General features: G+C 35.1%; 1 protein-coding gene across 7 annotated transcripts in view; it reads left to right on the top strand.

Moving 5' to 3' along the window:
- The first annotated feature begins 9,017 nt into the window (after nt 1-9,017).
- Nucleotides 9,018-16,332, top strand: part of LOC136844394 (type-2 ice-structuring protein-like) — a 35,961-nt gene continuing 28,646 nt past the window's right edge. For 4 of the 7 annotated variants that reach the window (XM_067113521.1, XM_067113524.1, XM_067113523.1 and 1 more), the window contains exon 1: nt 9,018-9,179. The gene's annotated coding sequence lies outside the window, so the exon portion shown is untranslated. Of the gene's footprint in view, nt 9,676-16,332 lie in introns of all 7 variants that reach the window. The other 3 variants (XM_067113526.1, XM_067113527.1, XM_067113525.1) reach the window with 2 other exon arrangements.

Consider the following 16,332-nt stretch of genomic DNA (forward strand, 5'->3'; position numbering starts at 1 on the left):
AAAAGCTTTCCTAGAGATCTACGATCGATAAAACTCATTAGTGAGCGCGTCGTACTCACGTAACGAAAACATTTATAACTGATGCCAACTTCTGTCAAATAATTTGCATGTGTGTTCACTAAATGGAGGTCGAAGGTAAGAAGCTAATGTGCAAATACAAGAGGAGAAGAGTACAGCATTATATATTAATCAACGTATATGATCAAGAACAAAAGTGCCTAACTTTAAGAACACAAAGAATGGGCACTGTAGTAACAAGAAATCCTATCTCACGACAACAAAGGTGGGCTAGCCAACAGTAACTTTAGATTAAGATGGCACTTGTAAAAACCAAGGAACCATCTTCAGATATATCAGAACCTCCTTGATCGGAACACCCTTATATGCTGGCTTCACTCATTCCATACTCTTTGATATCAATGCAGACTCTATAACCTCTCAACGATCTTCAGTATCCTTTGTTGCTTGCTTACTTACATATTCTTTGGAAGATCTATTCCCTTTGGAACATGGGTTAAATCTCTTCTTAGTTTTGAATAAATATAAATAGACATAAAAATACTGAATAAATATACAAAGTATTAGTTTTGAATAAATATAAAGACATAAAAATACTAACTGAATAAATATACAAAGTAGATGTATATAAATACTAATTCAGAACTTTTTCGCTAGTGGTATTAGTTTTCTTTCTCTAAAAATATACCATACGATTTCATATTGAATTATGCAAACATGACATTATACATACTGCAAGTTCTTATTAGTCTGCAGACTTTTGTGCTGATAAAATGTAAATGAATGCACAAAATCTAAATGAAGCTTAGAGACGCAGATGTATTGCCTAAATATGCACAAAGGTAAGCAGCGCATGTTCCATTCAAGGAAAAATGTGCCTTTAAGAACAGAAAGATGACACCATTCAGGTCTCCACTTTCCCTGCTGCAACCTGAAAATTATCCACTTAAGAAATTGAAAATAAGGCCAAGAGCAATCACGAATTAGCGATGACTCTGCTTCATCCCTGATTAGTCTCATTCGCTCCAACTCGATTCCAGAAAGAATAAGATCTTAACTCGCAAAAAAGAGTAAATAAACAAAATTAGATACAATTTGGCATACTTTCTTTGAAAAATTCATCTCCTTACAAAAAATCCTGATCATTTGTTGATTACGAAATGCAGTTTTCAAGTTGAATTCCATGAACCTGACTTTATAGTATCGCAGCATTTAAAAGAACACTTACATAGATCGTATCTCAGAATAATATTTTCACCGACCTCTCTGCCTTCCGAAGAAAGCGTCAGATAGCACGAACCCCAACGAAAATATTGCTCACTATCTGACGTTGCCGAAATGGATCTCAGAGTCTGAGGGCGAACGTGAAAGAATTATTCTCTCTCAGATTACCCTCATGAGAACTACTACGATAAGGTAACGTAACCAAAATCTGTATTAGGATGCTAAATTCATCAAACAGGAGACCATTAACGCGTGAAACTATGCTCGTTTCAACTAACTTCTACCTTAGAATCTGTTCTCTTCCATATTCATTACAACTAGAACTAAAATGAATTATTTTAAGTCCAAAATGTATATCAAAAATAAAATTATCTGATTCTTTGATTCCTACTTACGTGAGATTAGGATATTTCACCCCATGTGTAAAAAGTTTATCCTATTTACATATGTAATTATAAAATTACAAGATGAGTACAGAAAAGGAAAAAGTCTTCCACTGACATAACAAAGAAAATGATAATTCAAAGGAGATAATTCTTTAATAGTAAACCAATTCAGAAACCAGAAGAAAGCGAGAAAGAAAAACCACGGCACAGCAAGGCAAGGAGTCCCTTTTAAGACAAGGTGGAAATAAGGAAAAATATCTCAATTTAAAGCAGTCTTCTTACTGACTAAATAAGCGGAGTAATCAAGATGCACTGCAGTTTTATTCCCAGAAGCTGAGCAGCCCCCCCTCTTATTTCAGGAAACTCGAAATAAAATAAGAAAAAAAACTAAAGCTCAGCTCAAGCCCTGTTTACGGTTCATGTTACATAAAATTTTATTATGCAACTTATATTTTCTGGAATTATTGATACTAAAATAAATTAAAAATTTAAGAAAATCGTTTGACTTTTCAATTATTATATATAAATCTGTAATCTCGAGAGGTTCTTTGCATTGTTTATAGACAGGAGACCCAAGCTGGCTTTTCAGACTTCGTACTTGAAAAATAACTAAAAATAAATAAATAAATTTTTAAAAACCTGACAATTCAACTGGGATTTTAAGGATAAAAACACTCTCTAAAGCTTAACTCGCGTCCATGTCAGAAAAAAAAATTAGGCAAATCACTTCAACCAAGAACAGGCGACATTCAAGTATGGAAGAAAATATATAAAATAAAAACTGATATAAAATAATACGACAGATCCATTATCTAATTTTTAAGACCATTTAAACCCCAAGTTTTAGTCACTAAAAAGCAAATACAATGGAGAAATTAGAACTAATTGTTCGTATAAATTGATTTGAAATGGATGTGAAATCAGTCTTATTATCACTATTTTCATTGTATGTGTCTAAAACTTTTTTAAATTCTTTCAAGTGATAGCTTCGTTACTCTGCTCTGCTTTCTTTACCGTCTCTGAATACACGATAAGATCTGGTTATTCATGACGCTACTGGCCCTGAGATCCCCAATGTTCAAAATATTTCTTATTTTATTTCCTGGCATTGAACATAAACAAAAGAGCAAAATTTAACATTACAGCTGCGTTGCATTTTACATAATTTTTTATATGCTATTGTCTACTTTTCAGTAGTTTTCCATTCTGGTGGTAAATCCTCAGTAACTGCTTCCTTTTCCTCACTTTTATTCCCCCTTTTTCTCTTCCTCTCCATTTACTCCCCTCTTTGTTAGTTATTAATCTAGACCTTCTTTCTAGGTGAATGGATTGTAATTTTGAGAGTCTTTCTGTAACGACAGCTACCCACCATCTTCGGTAGGTATAAAAGACTAGGTCACCTACTGTACAAGAGATGCGACAGGTATGAATCCCTGAGGACGAAGGCTGCTTCGGAGGCTCCATCTTAGCATGACCCCTTAGGAGGGTAGGGCCGTCAGTGCACATCACCTGGTGCACTGAACGCATAAATAAAGGGTATTTGCAGTGTCCCTACGGCCCGTAGCTGCATCCACTCTCCAGCCTTGTACTTTACCTACATTCCCACTTCCTTCCTTCAACCTTGCTACTTTGCGCAACCGTGGGGTTTTCTTGTAGTTCCACATTTAGAACCCTGTACTCCATCTCCTCTATTTCGTGGATCTCTTTTTATCTTGCCACAAGCGCTGAATGGCCAAAAGTTCCCGTCTGGCTGCAAATTCCTGAGATGTATGCTAGTATTGCACCAATTCCGGTTTTTTGCCCTGCCCCTAGGTTAGCTTCGGTAGAATGACATCAACATAGTAATTTGGGTTTGGGAAACATAATGAAACTGTTTTCAAGAAAATTCTATGGTTAGTTTTTAAGATATGGCGTACACCTTTTTTCAGGGAAAGGTCCTAGTACTCGGTTACACCTAGGGACAATGACGCCTGGCTTCACTGCCTAAATTTCATAAAAATCAATTCAATCTTAGTAGCCATGAAAAGCAGAACCTTGAAAATTCTGGAAAGCATCAAATAAGAAAGGAAGCCTCTGAGCAGCGGAAATGCAAATCATCTAACGAGGAAAAGACATTCACAAAAGCAATCACTATACCTACTAACAAAACAATGTCGTTATTCTGAATTATTATTATTATTATTATTATTATTATTATTATTATTATTATTATTATCAAAATAGTTTTACCAGACTACTGAGCTGATTATCAACTCTCACCGGACTGGCCCGAAGGATTTGTTTTTACTTATATTAATGTTTTAATATATTTTGTCAATTAAATTAAATTTTTAAAAAACCTGATAATTGGATTAATTTCAAATGTTGAAGTTTCTGACAAAATTTCACTTGATAGTCGCTACTGATGATACTTTGGACATTCACACAGTAATTGTTTAATTGTTATCCCTACTTTACATTCAGAGCATTCAGGAGCAGGGTTAGCCTATGCGAGTTATTCGTTAGATGTCCGTGTGATAGACGAGAATGGCCTATTCGGAGATGCGTCAGAATTACTTGGGTATGACTCTCTTTTGGTGTGTTGTTCTCCATTTTCCAACACTGGGTTTTACTTGTTTTAATTTACTACTTTCGGGTTCTTTCTTCCATAAATTTCGCATTTTTTTACAATGTCAATTTTTATATGTTATATAATCATTAATAGCGATATTTACATTTGATCTTGTCATATGGGGAGCTTCTTTGGCCGCTTTATCAGCCTCTTCATTTCCTTTGATCCCTATATGGGCAGGGATCCAACATATCTCTATAGTTTTCCCATTATTATATAACTTATGGATTACTAACTTTCTATAATTTTTTTATTTGTAACTTTGAATAGCTTCTATAGAGCTTCTCGAGTAGCTAGAATTCACAAGATGATTGAATGATGTTTCGTTAATTATTTCTATGGCTGATGCAATTGCACCCAACTCTGCTGTGAATACTGCGGCATTATCAAGTAGAGCGAATTCATATGTTTTGTCTTGGGACACTGCTGCATATCCTACCCCGTATTGTGATTTAGATCCGTCTGCGTATATTGCGTAATGTGGACCTTTTCGGTTTATATGTTCTATCTATGGTATTCTGGGGTACGTGAGTAACTTTTTGATAAATATATTTTAAGTGTGTGCAATTTCTGATTTTATTCATAACCCAACGAGGGGGGGGGGGGTAGTTTCACTATTGAAGGTAACTGTATATTTATATTCAGTGACTCACACAGTCTTTTAGCTCTAACTGGGAAAGGCTGTGAATGATTGTTTGTAAATACATCTCTTAATTCAAATAATTTTTTTGTTGGTGAACCACATATCTGAATCCTTAGGGCACTTTTCAATGTTATTAATTCTCTACAGTGGTAGTTCACTACACTCAACTTGAAAAGATGAGTTTGGTGATGATCTAAAGGTTCCCGAACATATTCTCAGGCCTCTGTTGTGAATTGGATCCAGCGTTTTCAGCGTTGCGTCAGATGCTGACCCATACATTACAGTACAGCAAGGGTATGTCTATCGGCTCCCCAAGTAGTGTTCGATAGTTTTTTAATTAAATTTATTGCTCTTTTACATTTTCATTTCATGAATGTTTTATGGGCTTTCCAATTCAAGTGAGTATCAAATACTAAATCCAAAACTTTGCTGTTTGGCCAATTTCTGATTTTTAAATCTATTTTTTCACCTTTTTTCCACGTTTTATTTTTATAAAACATAACTGCTTGGGTTTTATCTATGGAAAATGTAAAGCCTACAGATGAGTGCCATCCATCTATTTGTATTATGGTTTTATTAACATTTAGAAGAAAAAGAAATAAAAGGCAAAATCAACGACTATAGTTCTATTTGTGCGTTTAGCTTTGACTACATGAATGAGCCTATAATAAAAAGGGAAAATATATCTTACCAGTTTGTTATTTAATAAACTGAGTTGTTAGGAAATCTAAATTATGTTGCAAAACACGATTTTCCATCAATTAGGTTTCATAACCATGAGCTTTATAAATACGTGCTTGCTTAACATGAATAGGTCGTTAAAAACTCTTCTCGTTGAATTTTACTTCCGCCTCTCAATTTACATAAGAATCTTTTTTTTACGCAAAACAAGATATGTAAACATAATTCAGAAATCTCGTCTTCTAAGACTACCACTGCTAGAGGACGTTGTAAATTAAGTTTCGCCATGCAACTTACAAAAAATACTTAACAAATGACAATGATTCTATAATAGGTTAAATCTAGAGGGATATATTTCATATATTTTAATTTCTAGGAAAATATATTAAATCCTAAAACAGAAAGATTATATAATCATAATCCTCAAATACACAAAATGAAATGGTGATAAAAATAACATAGAATTTGGCTGTCATATTTTCATCAGATAATAACAACTCCAAAAGACTGTCTCAAATGAAAATATGCGAATAGCCTAATAAATTCACGTAGACGTCATGATATTTCTTCAGCCATCTATATACAGCCCATGTCGTTGGGTAAGAGGTTACGTAACCATTGACACCGAGTGTCAGATATCAGAAATACCAACCGCACCCCACTTGCCTGCTGTAGCTACGTGCATTTATAATTGCTCATGGTCGATATCTGGGAAGCTTAAATTGAACCAATAACACATTTTACCGAATCGTTTGGTTAATTAAGTATTTATAAATCTGTAATCTCGAGACGTTCACTTCATGGTATGTAGACAGGGGGCCCTAGCGGGCTTTTGAAACTTTCGTCCTCGGAAAATATCTTAAAAAAAAAAAATAAATAACTGTCAATTCACCTATGATCCTGAGGATAAAGCCACTGTCTACAACCTAACTTAAGCCTAGGTCAGAAAAAATTAAGCAAATCACTTCAACCAACTACAAGAGCGGGCAGCATTCAGAGATGGAAGAAAATATAAAAAAAATCAAAATTAATGCCACAAAACAACAGGACAGATCCATTAGCTAATTTTTTATGAACACTTAAAACTTAACTTTTTGTCACTTGAAACCATACTACCGATGAAAAACCAAAACCCATCGTTCATATAAACCTATTTATATGAAAGAAAGTGATAAAACTTATCACTATTTTCGTTTTCGAGTCTAACGCAAAGTTACAATTCTTCTTCACCATTCCGCTCTGCTTTCTTTACACGAGTTGATATCAAAATCGAGCTTAACCTTCGCCACCGCTTCCCGGTATCTGAATGCATGATTAGATCTGATTATTCATGGCGCTTCCGGCCCTGAGAATCGACCCGTTGGCTCATTCATGGGCAATGGCTTTCCCAGGCAATGCAGGATACTTGAATATTTTTTTTAAAACAGAAACAAAATCGCAAAATATAACAACAGAAGATACTCAACTCTCTCCTCTTCATTTTCTTAATTCCCTCTTCTAGTTAATCATTTTATTTGACTGATTTATGAAATGGTTTTAAAGCCAAGCACTGTGGCTTGTTCAGCCATTCAGAGCTTAAGATACTGAAATGAGGGAGTTGGAGCGGCTGGACAGCAAGATGGATGGAACAGGAATGGAGGTAAAGTGAAAAGCTAAACAAGTGAAAAATACGTCGAAGTTTCTTCGTCGCAGAAGAGTTTTCTGTAGAGCGTTTAATCAAGGCCACCGAAAATAGATCTATCTTTCGGTGGTCTCGGTATAACGCTGTATGAGCCGCAACCCATGAAACTTTAACCAAGGCCCCGTGGTGGCCTTTCCTATATCGTTGCCAGAAGCACAATTATGGCTAACTTAACCTTAAATCAAATAAAAACTACTGAAGTTAGAAGGCTCCAATTTGGTATGTTTCATGATTGGAGGGTGGATGATCAACATACCAATTTGCAACTCTCTAGCCTCAGTAGTTTTTAAGATCTGAGGGCGGACAGAAAAAAGTGCGGACGGACAGACAAAGCCGGTACAATAGTCTTCTTTTACAGAAAACGAAAACTGGGTGCAGCAAGGGGTAGAAGGGACGCTACGAACAACCTTTAGTAATGCCTACAGGGCACCACGTGAGGTGTACTGACACCACACCATTAAGGGAATTATTAGTTATAAATCTAGGCATTCTTTCGAACTTGTCTGTCAGCAGCCAGCTGAGGCTGCAGGGGTAGAAATCTACTTTCAAGTATTCGAAAAAACGAAGAATCGAGTGCAGGCGAATGGATTATAGATCTGAGCTACACGCCGACTTCGCTAGCTACAAACAACGAGGTCATCTACTTTTCAAGAGATGCGGCAGCGATAAATCCCTACGGACGAGCACCGCTTCAGAGGCTCCACCTCAGCAAGGCCCCTTAGGAAGATGGTGCCGTCAGTACACCTCACATGGTGAAGTGTAGGCATTACAAAAGGGGATTTTTCGGCCTCTAAGGGCAGCCACTTTTTAGCCTTTTACTCTATCTCCATTCCCGCTTCCTTTCTTCAATCTTGCTGTCCAACCTCTCTAACTTGTACTTTATCTCTCTTATTTTCTAGATCGTTTTATATTGCTGTCCAACCATACAAGCTCTCTTTTTTCGCAGTCTGAAGCGCTGAATGGCCGAAAGTGCCCCATTGATTGGCTTCAGAGCCTAAATTTCATAAATATCAAATTAATCATATAAGCCATAAAATGTAAACAACGAAAATATTGGAAAACATCTAATAAGAAAGACAGTCTCTAAGCAACTGACATTAAAATTATCTAACGAAGAAAAGACATTCTAAATAAATATATATATATATATATATATATATATATATATATATATATATATATAATATATATATATATATATAATATATATATATATATATATATTTATATATATATATATATATATATATATATATATATATATATATATATATATATATATATATATATATATATATATATATATATAATAATCAACATAACTACTAATCAAACAATCCCATTAGTTTGGAAGCTATAAATATATTTTGGAACAAATTACATTACTAATTTCATCAATAAACCTAACTTTATTAGTTACAGCTGAAAACTCACTGGCTGAAAAATATTGATATCATGACATACGCCCGTATGACAGAACAAAAAAGTTTTGAATTTATCAAACTAAGTGCGGAAAAATGCACTCCATACATTTTACAAACAATTTAGTTTTAAAGCATTGAAGAATTAATCAAATGAATTCATAATACTGTTCCGAGAATAAGCTACTGTTGACATACAAGAAAATGGGAAAGAACGCAACAAACAAGTGTATGTTTGTCTTTCAAGTGGAGCAAGACCCAGCAACAAGGTCCCATGAGAGAGAGAGAGAGAGAGAGAGAGAGAGAGAGAGAGAGAGAGACAAAAGGGTCTTTGTTCTCTCTGTGTGTCTCTCAAGGATATAGGGGCTTCGAGGGCTGGGACAAACAGTCGTGGACGTTGGGGTATCCGAAGGTATCTTTAATCCTGCAATACACTTTGAAGGCTCCGTTACCCTGTCACGCCACACACACACACACTACTCGAGCATTCTCACTGGACAAGCATTCAGTCAATGTGAGTATTCTATTGCAATAAGTCCTTCCTCTGTGTATTTCCCTTGCATCCTGTTACCCGACCCCCACCCCCAACCCAAATACTTGTGTTTAGAATAAAATTATAAATATCAATTCACGAGCAAGTTAGAAAACCGGTCTTGTTCCGAAGCAGTGTAATGAAGGATACTACAACCGTATACTTGATCCAGATCTTTAGTTTCTTATTATGGTTTTCTTCGAAAAATCTTTTGCATTTCTTGTGGATTTTAACTTAAAAAAAACTTTTCCAGTGTTTAAAAGGAACCGCTTTTCAAAATATCCTAAGTGTGGTCTACTGAAACTTTAGATAATGGAAAATAGAAGCATTCATGCACTTTTCATTTAAGGATTATGGACACTCGGGTATGCTCTTGCATCGGAGAACCCACTGACCTGACTGCTAAGTGTTTTGTCCTGCCCTGTGGATTTATTATCAACTGCTGATTTTCTGACAGAAATGATCCGTTCAGACAAGAGTGCGTACTTTTACTGTAAATTCTCCCATACAACAATAATTCTCGATACCATCGCGGTTTGATGATAAATGAAATAAGGCTGATTATTTAATCATATATTAGTGTTAAGACTTATTTCGAAGCAGCGTATGGTTTTTAAAATTTCCCTTCTGGTGCCTTGGTTGATTACAAGGATGCATTCCTACTAAATATATAAAATAACTGAAATTATAACTGAACAAAGTAGATGTACATTTAATGTTGATGGGGTGTTGTCACGTAAATTGGCGGTAAATAGCGGGGTGTTAAAAGGGAATGTTATCTCACACCACGAGATTTACAAAGCTTACTTAACAGAATACATCACATATCAGTCCACGAAAAACAGAAGTAATAAGAACAAAGTACTGACTATGAGTTGCGACAAGCAGGTCACGCTCAAAACTGAACAGAAATCTATGCGAAGACAAAAGGCCGTTTTTCTTCTTTATATGCTATCAATTTCTTTATGCACATCATGATTTTAGCTATCCTGTCATTTGTGAATGATTAACTTTCCTTTTCTTGATATTTTTATCATAACGTTCAAGTTGCCAAAATACAACAAAGTATATGGTATTACAATATCTATCCTGCTGGAAAAATAGCTACATAAAACGCAGGGCGGATACTGTTTTAATTTTCTCAGTAACACGAAGTCTACGAGTAAAAAAACTCGTCGTTTAACTTTCCCAAACAAAAATACATACAGAGCAAACCGTGTTTGACAAAATTTAAATTCAAAGGGAAAAATTGCTTGAACATTGCCATTTTTTACTGGGTAGGTACGCTATTTCTCCATACGATACACTCGTAAACCCACTTAAATTATAAGACGAATATTTTTCCGTATAGAGGTAATCCACATTATTGCTTTAAGACTGACGAGTTCCGCGTCGATGACCTTTGCGGTTGACCATACTTAATTCACCAATCCAAGAATGAACTGATGGTAAAGGCGTCTCGTTTTCCTTCGTAGCTCCATTCTTGTTAAACTAAACTGAACATTAAATTTAAAATCATACTTAAAACAGTTTGCAAGTAAAACTTACTAAGGTTAATGCAACTCGTAACAAACTTGCGTGGCAAAATGACAGTCGTCTGAAATTAAAAAAAAAAACTTAAACCAAACAAACCATGAATTCCAGGGAGACAATCATTTGCAGAGAAAACCTAGGCCGATTATCACAGAAGAATCTAGAGGCTAGAAGTGCATATTCTATCCCTAGCACTACCTAATAGAGCGTTTTCCAAATGATCGGGAATTGATGTTCATAACTTCATGAAAGTGGATAAACTACATCTGTTTATCGGGAATTTTCCTTGGAAACCACAAAAAACCGAAGTCTTCAATAATATAAATCTATAAGTATTTTAGACCAAATCAGACATTGCTAAGCTTACTTTATTATGTTTCTAAATTCTTTACAAAACTACTACAGTTCGATGTGTAAAAGATTCCTTATAGGAGGATTTGCAAACACGATGAACAGAAGCTTTCTTCTTGCCACGAACAAATATCCTCTCTGACCTACGAGATATCATCCGAAATCTAATTAAATTGCACAGTAAAAAATACAGCAATTACATTCAAAGGTAAATTTGGTTTAACTGAACAGAGGGAATAAATTAATCAAGAGAAAATGTTCATCTAATCACATATGAATTAGAAAAGGGATCCAAGGAGGATCAAAAAGAAAGATCCAATCATTCAAGGAGTCGGATAAAGTGAACCGAAAACTATTATGTTTAAAAACGTACTTTATCTTTAAAACAAAGTGCACGATCGAGTGCATCAATTTCTTAATCTTTTATGTACTTTTCTCACGGTTCTTTATTACTTTTGAGTAATTTAATCATTTTTATTTTACTGTAAATCATTTAATTGCATTTCATTACGTTCTGTTTAAATATGTAGATGCTCGTTTCAGCTTTACAATAACAATGGCTTAATTGTAATAAAACTAAAACACAGCCTACATAAACAAATACCTGCAATAAAGATTTACTGTTTATGTTTATAAACAGTATACGTACGTAATTTATAACGTCTACCTACACTCTCACTCTACAAATGAGCCGAGCATTAATAGACATGTCCAGTACAAAGGCCATTTCGTTTCTTCTCATTTAATAGAGTTATTACTGAAATATCATTTATTTTCTGAAGCCTTATCTCCTACGGACACTAACACTGTTAATTATCTACGTCGCAATGATCAAAAGTAAATTTTCACCGAGAATGTAGCTGTTTTCCATTAGCCCATAATTAAAATATTAAAGATTTATCCATCACATTTTCATGTGATAGATAAACATTAATTATATCTCGAAATCAAATAATAGCATTACTTTTGAACATTTCATTCACGAGGACACTCCAACTCGTCTGGCTGGACAAGGTTCGTTATTAAGGAACTACATTACTTTCCTCTCCTTTAACTACATTACTTTCCTCTCCTTTACAGTGTATTTAACTACATGCATTCACTATTATAAGTTTATCTACATAGAAATGTCTTGTGCTTCTAAGCTGCCTCTTACACTGTACAAATAAAAACAAGATCGATCGTTAAACATACATTTTTTTCCTATTTAACTGCCTACTAAAATTCACATACACAACACAGGTGGACGCACTTTTAAATCATAGATACAGCAGATCTTGAAAGATGTCTATGTACAGTTAATTAGCCAGTGGGTGGTCAAAGCATAATACAACCACTTCAGTTTCCGAACAGGGGAATTATTCACTTTGTAGTTAGGTCAATTTGGTTATTAATCTGGTCAATAGCCATTATTTTTTCGTTTTATCTAACCCCTGCCGGCATTTAGCCTACGCAAACGATTACAATTCTTCAGCATCTTTAATTTTTACCTGTTTTATCTGTAATCAAAACTGATATATAAGCAAACAGGGACTCACCCCACCAACGACGCAATGACCTATTGACCTTCAACTACACTGAATTTATCACAGAAGATCCAGTTTCTTTGTAAGCATCTTCAGACACTTGTGTACGCGCCCTGCATACTGATATTCGTGTATAATTCAAATAACCATACCAAACTAACACAGAGATATCTTTTTCCCTGGGAGAGAATTAAACATTATCTGTTATTACCAATTTTATCTGTATATTATGTACAAACCTCATAAAATACACTAACAGATCCATGCACTTGGAAGTGGGGTGATTACAAATGTCTGAAAAAAATAAGGAGGAAAGAGGGAAAAAAGAAAAGTTATAGATATCAAAGAAGGAAGATCCTAATCATAAACAAATGGCACGTCATAAACAGCTCACTTCCAACAAGCCGATTGGAGCACAAAGATGAAAGGGATGCATGAATAATATGGTCTTGTGTAGTTGTGTGGAAATTACTAATTTTGATGGGTTTTCAAAAATTACGATAAAAGTTTCCAAGAAACCAAAAAAACGTCAACCAATCAAGAGTTGTTTTCCATGATGTGAGGAACTAAATGTGAGAGTTCTTATCGCTTGATTCTGAATGAATTTACGGACTTTCGATCTTGCAACCCGTCCTGGAACCGGGGGATGCTGTTCAACGCCCTCATGTCAATGAAGATATGAATGAATTATTAAAAACAATTATCAAAAAATCACAGACAAGCACATACTTATACATATTAATTGAGCAATTTCATTCACATTCATACATTTTAAAAATTATTCAAAATTAAATAATTTAATTTTAAATAATTTAATTTGTAGTAGTTATAAACACGAATTTCTATGTGAAACTGTAATAAGGGGCAAAAGTAAAACTTAGGAGATTTCTGGTGACGGCCTGACTTTCTCCTGCCGCTTAAAAATCGTACCAGAATGTGCTCAACCGACTGTAACCTGTCGTAAAGAGACCATCTATATTTCAATTATGTGTGAGGTAGGTCCATCCGATAACCAGTCGAACTAAAACTTCAAACATTTCCACACTGTCCCCAATTCTTTTATATCTTTTATACCTCATTAATACATGAGAAGGAACCCAGCAGAAATGAATAGTTTTGTGCTGACAACAAATGCATAAGACTCACTCTTGAACTTTCTTGACCACAGGGTTTTCACTTATAAACTTGAAGACTCTAATATTGTTAATCACAGGATGACAATGCAATTTTCTTTACTGATTTAAAACTAGACACATCTGCAAATAGTTCAAGCCGTCTTTATGAACATCATCATGTTCAAGGAATTGGGATTTGACCATTTCTAAGGGCGCATTCTTCTTTGAGAAGAAAGCTGAAGGCCGGAGAAAAATAAGATTACAACTATATAATTCGAAATAATAGGTGACAATATAAAAAAAAAATAAAATAATACTTCTGTACGCTAAAACATTATTTTATGTATCTAAATTCCTAGTGCCTGAGGTTTCGGTCTTGCCGTGCTGAATTAGGACAATGGCAACATTCTCTCAAATCTACAGAACATCTAACGTTATACGTGGACTTAAGACCCCTTGACCCCAAGACTATAGAGGTGAAATTGACGTTCCCGTCTCCGCACGGTCTGATGATATTCAGCAGACCACTACTTCAGTGCTTATATAACACAGCAGCGCACTGCCACGAAAGAAAGCTTTTGGATGTTGGTTGGATATGCCAATGTTCCCGAAGCATGATTCAAAGACCGTCAGTTAAGGGGAACAATAAATCCCCTCAAGGCCCAGGAGCTTTTTGGGACCATCACACACGAACACCACAATCTCCGTTTCTTAAAAATAGCCCCACTTCCTACAAAACATACTAATATCCGCGGTACTAAATGGTTGTTCTGGCGAGACCACTCAAATCCTAAAAGCTTCCTGATCACAGAGATAGCCTAACTCTGAGTTTGTATCAGCCCAAGAACTTTATATAGCACGCCACCGGAGACATTCAACCTATGATATCTCGGGAATCAAGAAGTTATATGACCGTTTAACAAATGTGTTTTACTTTTTCTTCAACTTAAATAAACATCTTTTTTTATTTAATTCAGCTAATCTGAATCTTCTACGTTTTTTTAAGCTTCAAAGAGGTACCAAACACAATAAACTGCACTCAATATTCATCCATTGTCTGGGCGTTTAAACTTCTGCGACAAAAGGCAAAATATTTTATATTTTATTGCACTGCATCAACGCAAATCGGACACCTCCGTCTCAACTTCGTATGCAAGAAGAGCCTACACATCACCCCCCGACCCGGCCCCCACCCCTGCCCTTCCATCAAACCCCCTCTCTTCTTAAAAAGAACAACGACCTTGGGCAGCGTGCCTCATCACTAAACTCCAAACACTGACCCTGAAGCAGAGATTAGCATTAGAATATTCCCCTCTACTTGCAAACTGAAACGAGCAACCCTCGACCCCCGAAGCAGATATCCATGAAAACACAACGGAACCTATTTCCTTTTGTTTAAAAAAAATATGTAACTGCTTCTTCAATACGAGAAGTGGCTAATAATATTCTTTTTTCCTTGTACAAAAGAAATGTATCCTATCTATTATCGTAACCCCATTCACCCTTTATACATCAATTTCCCCACTCGACTATTTACATATTTTAAACATTTTAATTTTTGATATCTTTAACTTTTACCGTCTACCTGTAAACTGAAAGGAGAAAACCTTTGACGCTCGAAGTAGATATACATGAACATAAAACGGTTAAAAATATTTAATTACATCTTATATACGAGAAATAGCTAAAAATATTTTTTTTCTTACACAGAGAAGTATATCCTATCTATTATCGTAACCACATTCACATTTTATATATCAATTCCGCACTCGACTATTAACTGCTGTAAACATTTTAACTGGTGATACCTTGCTTCTGAAATTAAATTACCCTCAATTTGTAATGCATTAAATGTAAAAAACTTGACGGTATTTACAAGTAATACTGCATGAGCTACTTTAGAAGTTCAAATTTAAATTTAACAGACAAAGGAAAGAACGAATTTTGATGGACAAGTTTTACATTCTATGCTCATGCGAGACATTTAAATGTACCTGAAAACAAGGTAACAATATTCTTTTACAGTTGGGTCGAAAGACTTGAGAGCGTCCGCTAGAAAATTAAAGTGCATTATGTATCTAAACTGTGTGTATAGATATAAAATTACCTTGTGGTCTAATGATAATTATACTCGCCTCACCGGCGAGAAGAACGGATTCGATTAAGAGGCGAGGAACGCTTTAACCACGTTCCATTAAAACCCGTAGTGTCTCTGTAGAAAATGGCACAAATGTAACGACCTCATTTCAAAGTACTTGCTGATAACCAGAAAGCATAGCATCTTCTGGATCCGCCACCTCTAGGGTGTGTCTATATTATATATGTGTCTTCTTCTTCGTTGTATCTGTGAAATTACTATTTAGCTTCATGAAAGTAGTAATGCTTACGTTCTTTTTTCGAATGTATAAATCGAAACAAAAATCAAATTTCTGCTCCAAAAAAGGTCCTTGTAGACGGAAGCTGTTCCATATAATTTTCTAATATGTTGTATCTATCAACATATATACATATATCCATATACAAAAAGGTGCAAGTTTGTCAGCTTTGAGCAAGCCATCCCACCCACTGATGACCTTTATCTTGAAAGCTCAATCTATCTTCCTGGATAGA

This window comes from Macrobrachium rosenbergii, chromosome 12, assembly GCF_040412425.1.
Source record: "Macrobrachium rosenbergii isolate ZJJX-2024 chromosome 12, ASM4041242v1, whole genome shotgun sequence".
Lineage (NCBI taxonomy): Eukaryota > Metazoa > Arthropoda > Malacostraca > Decapoda > Palaemonidae > Macrobrachium > Macrobrachium rosenbergii.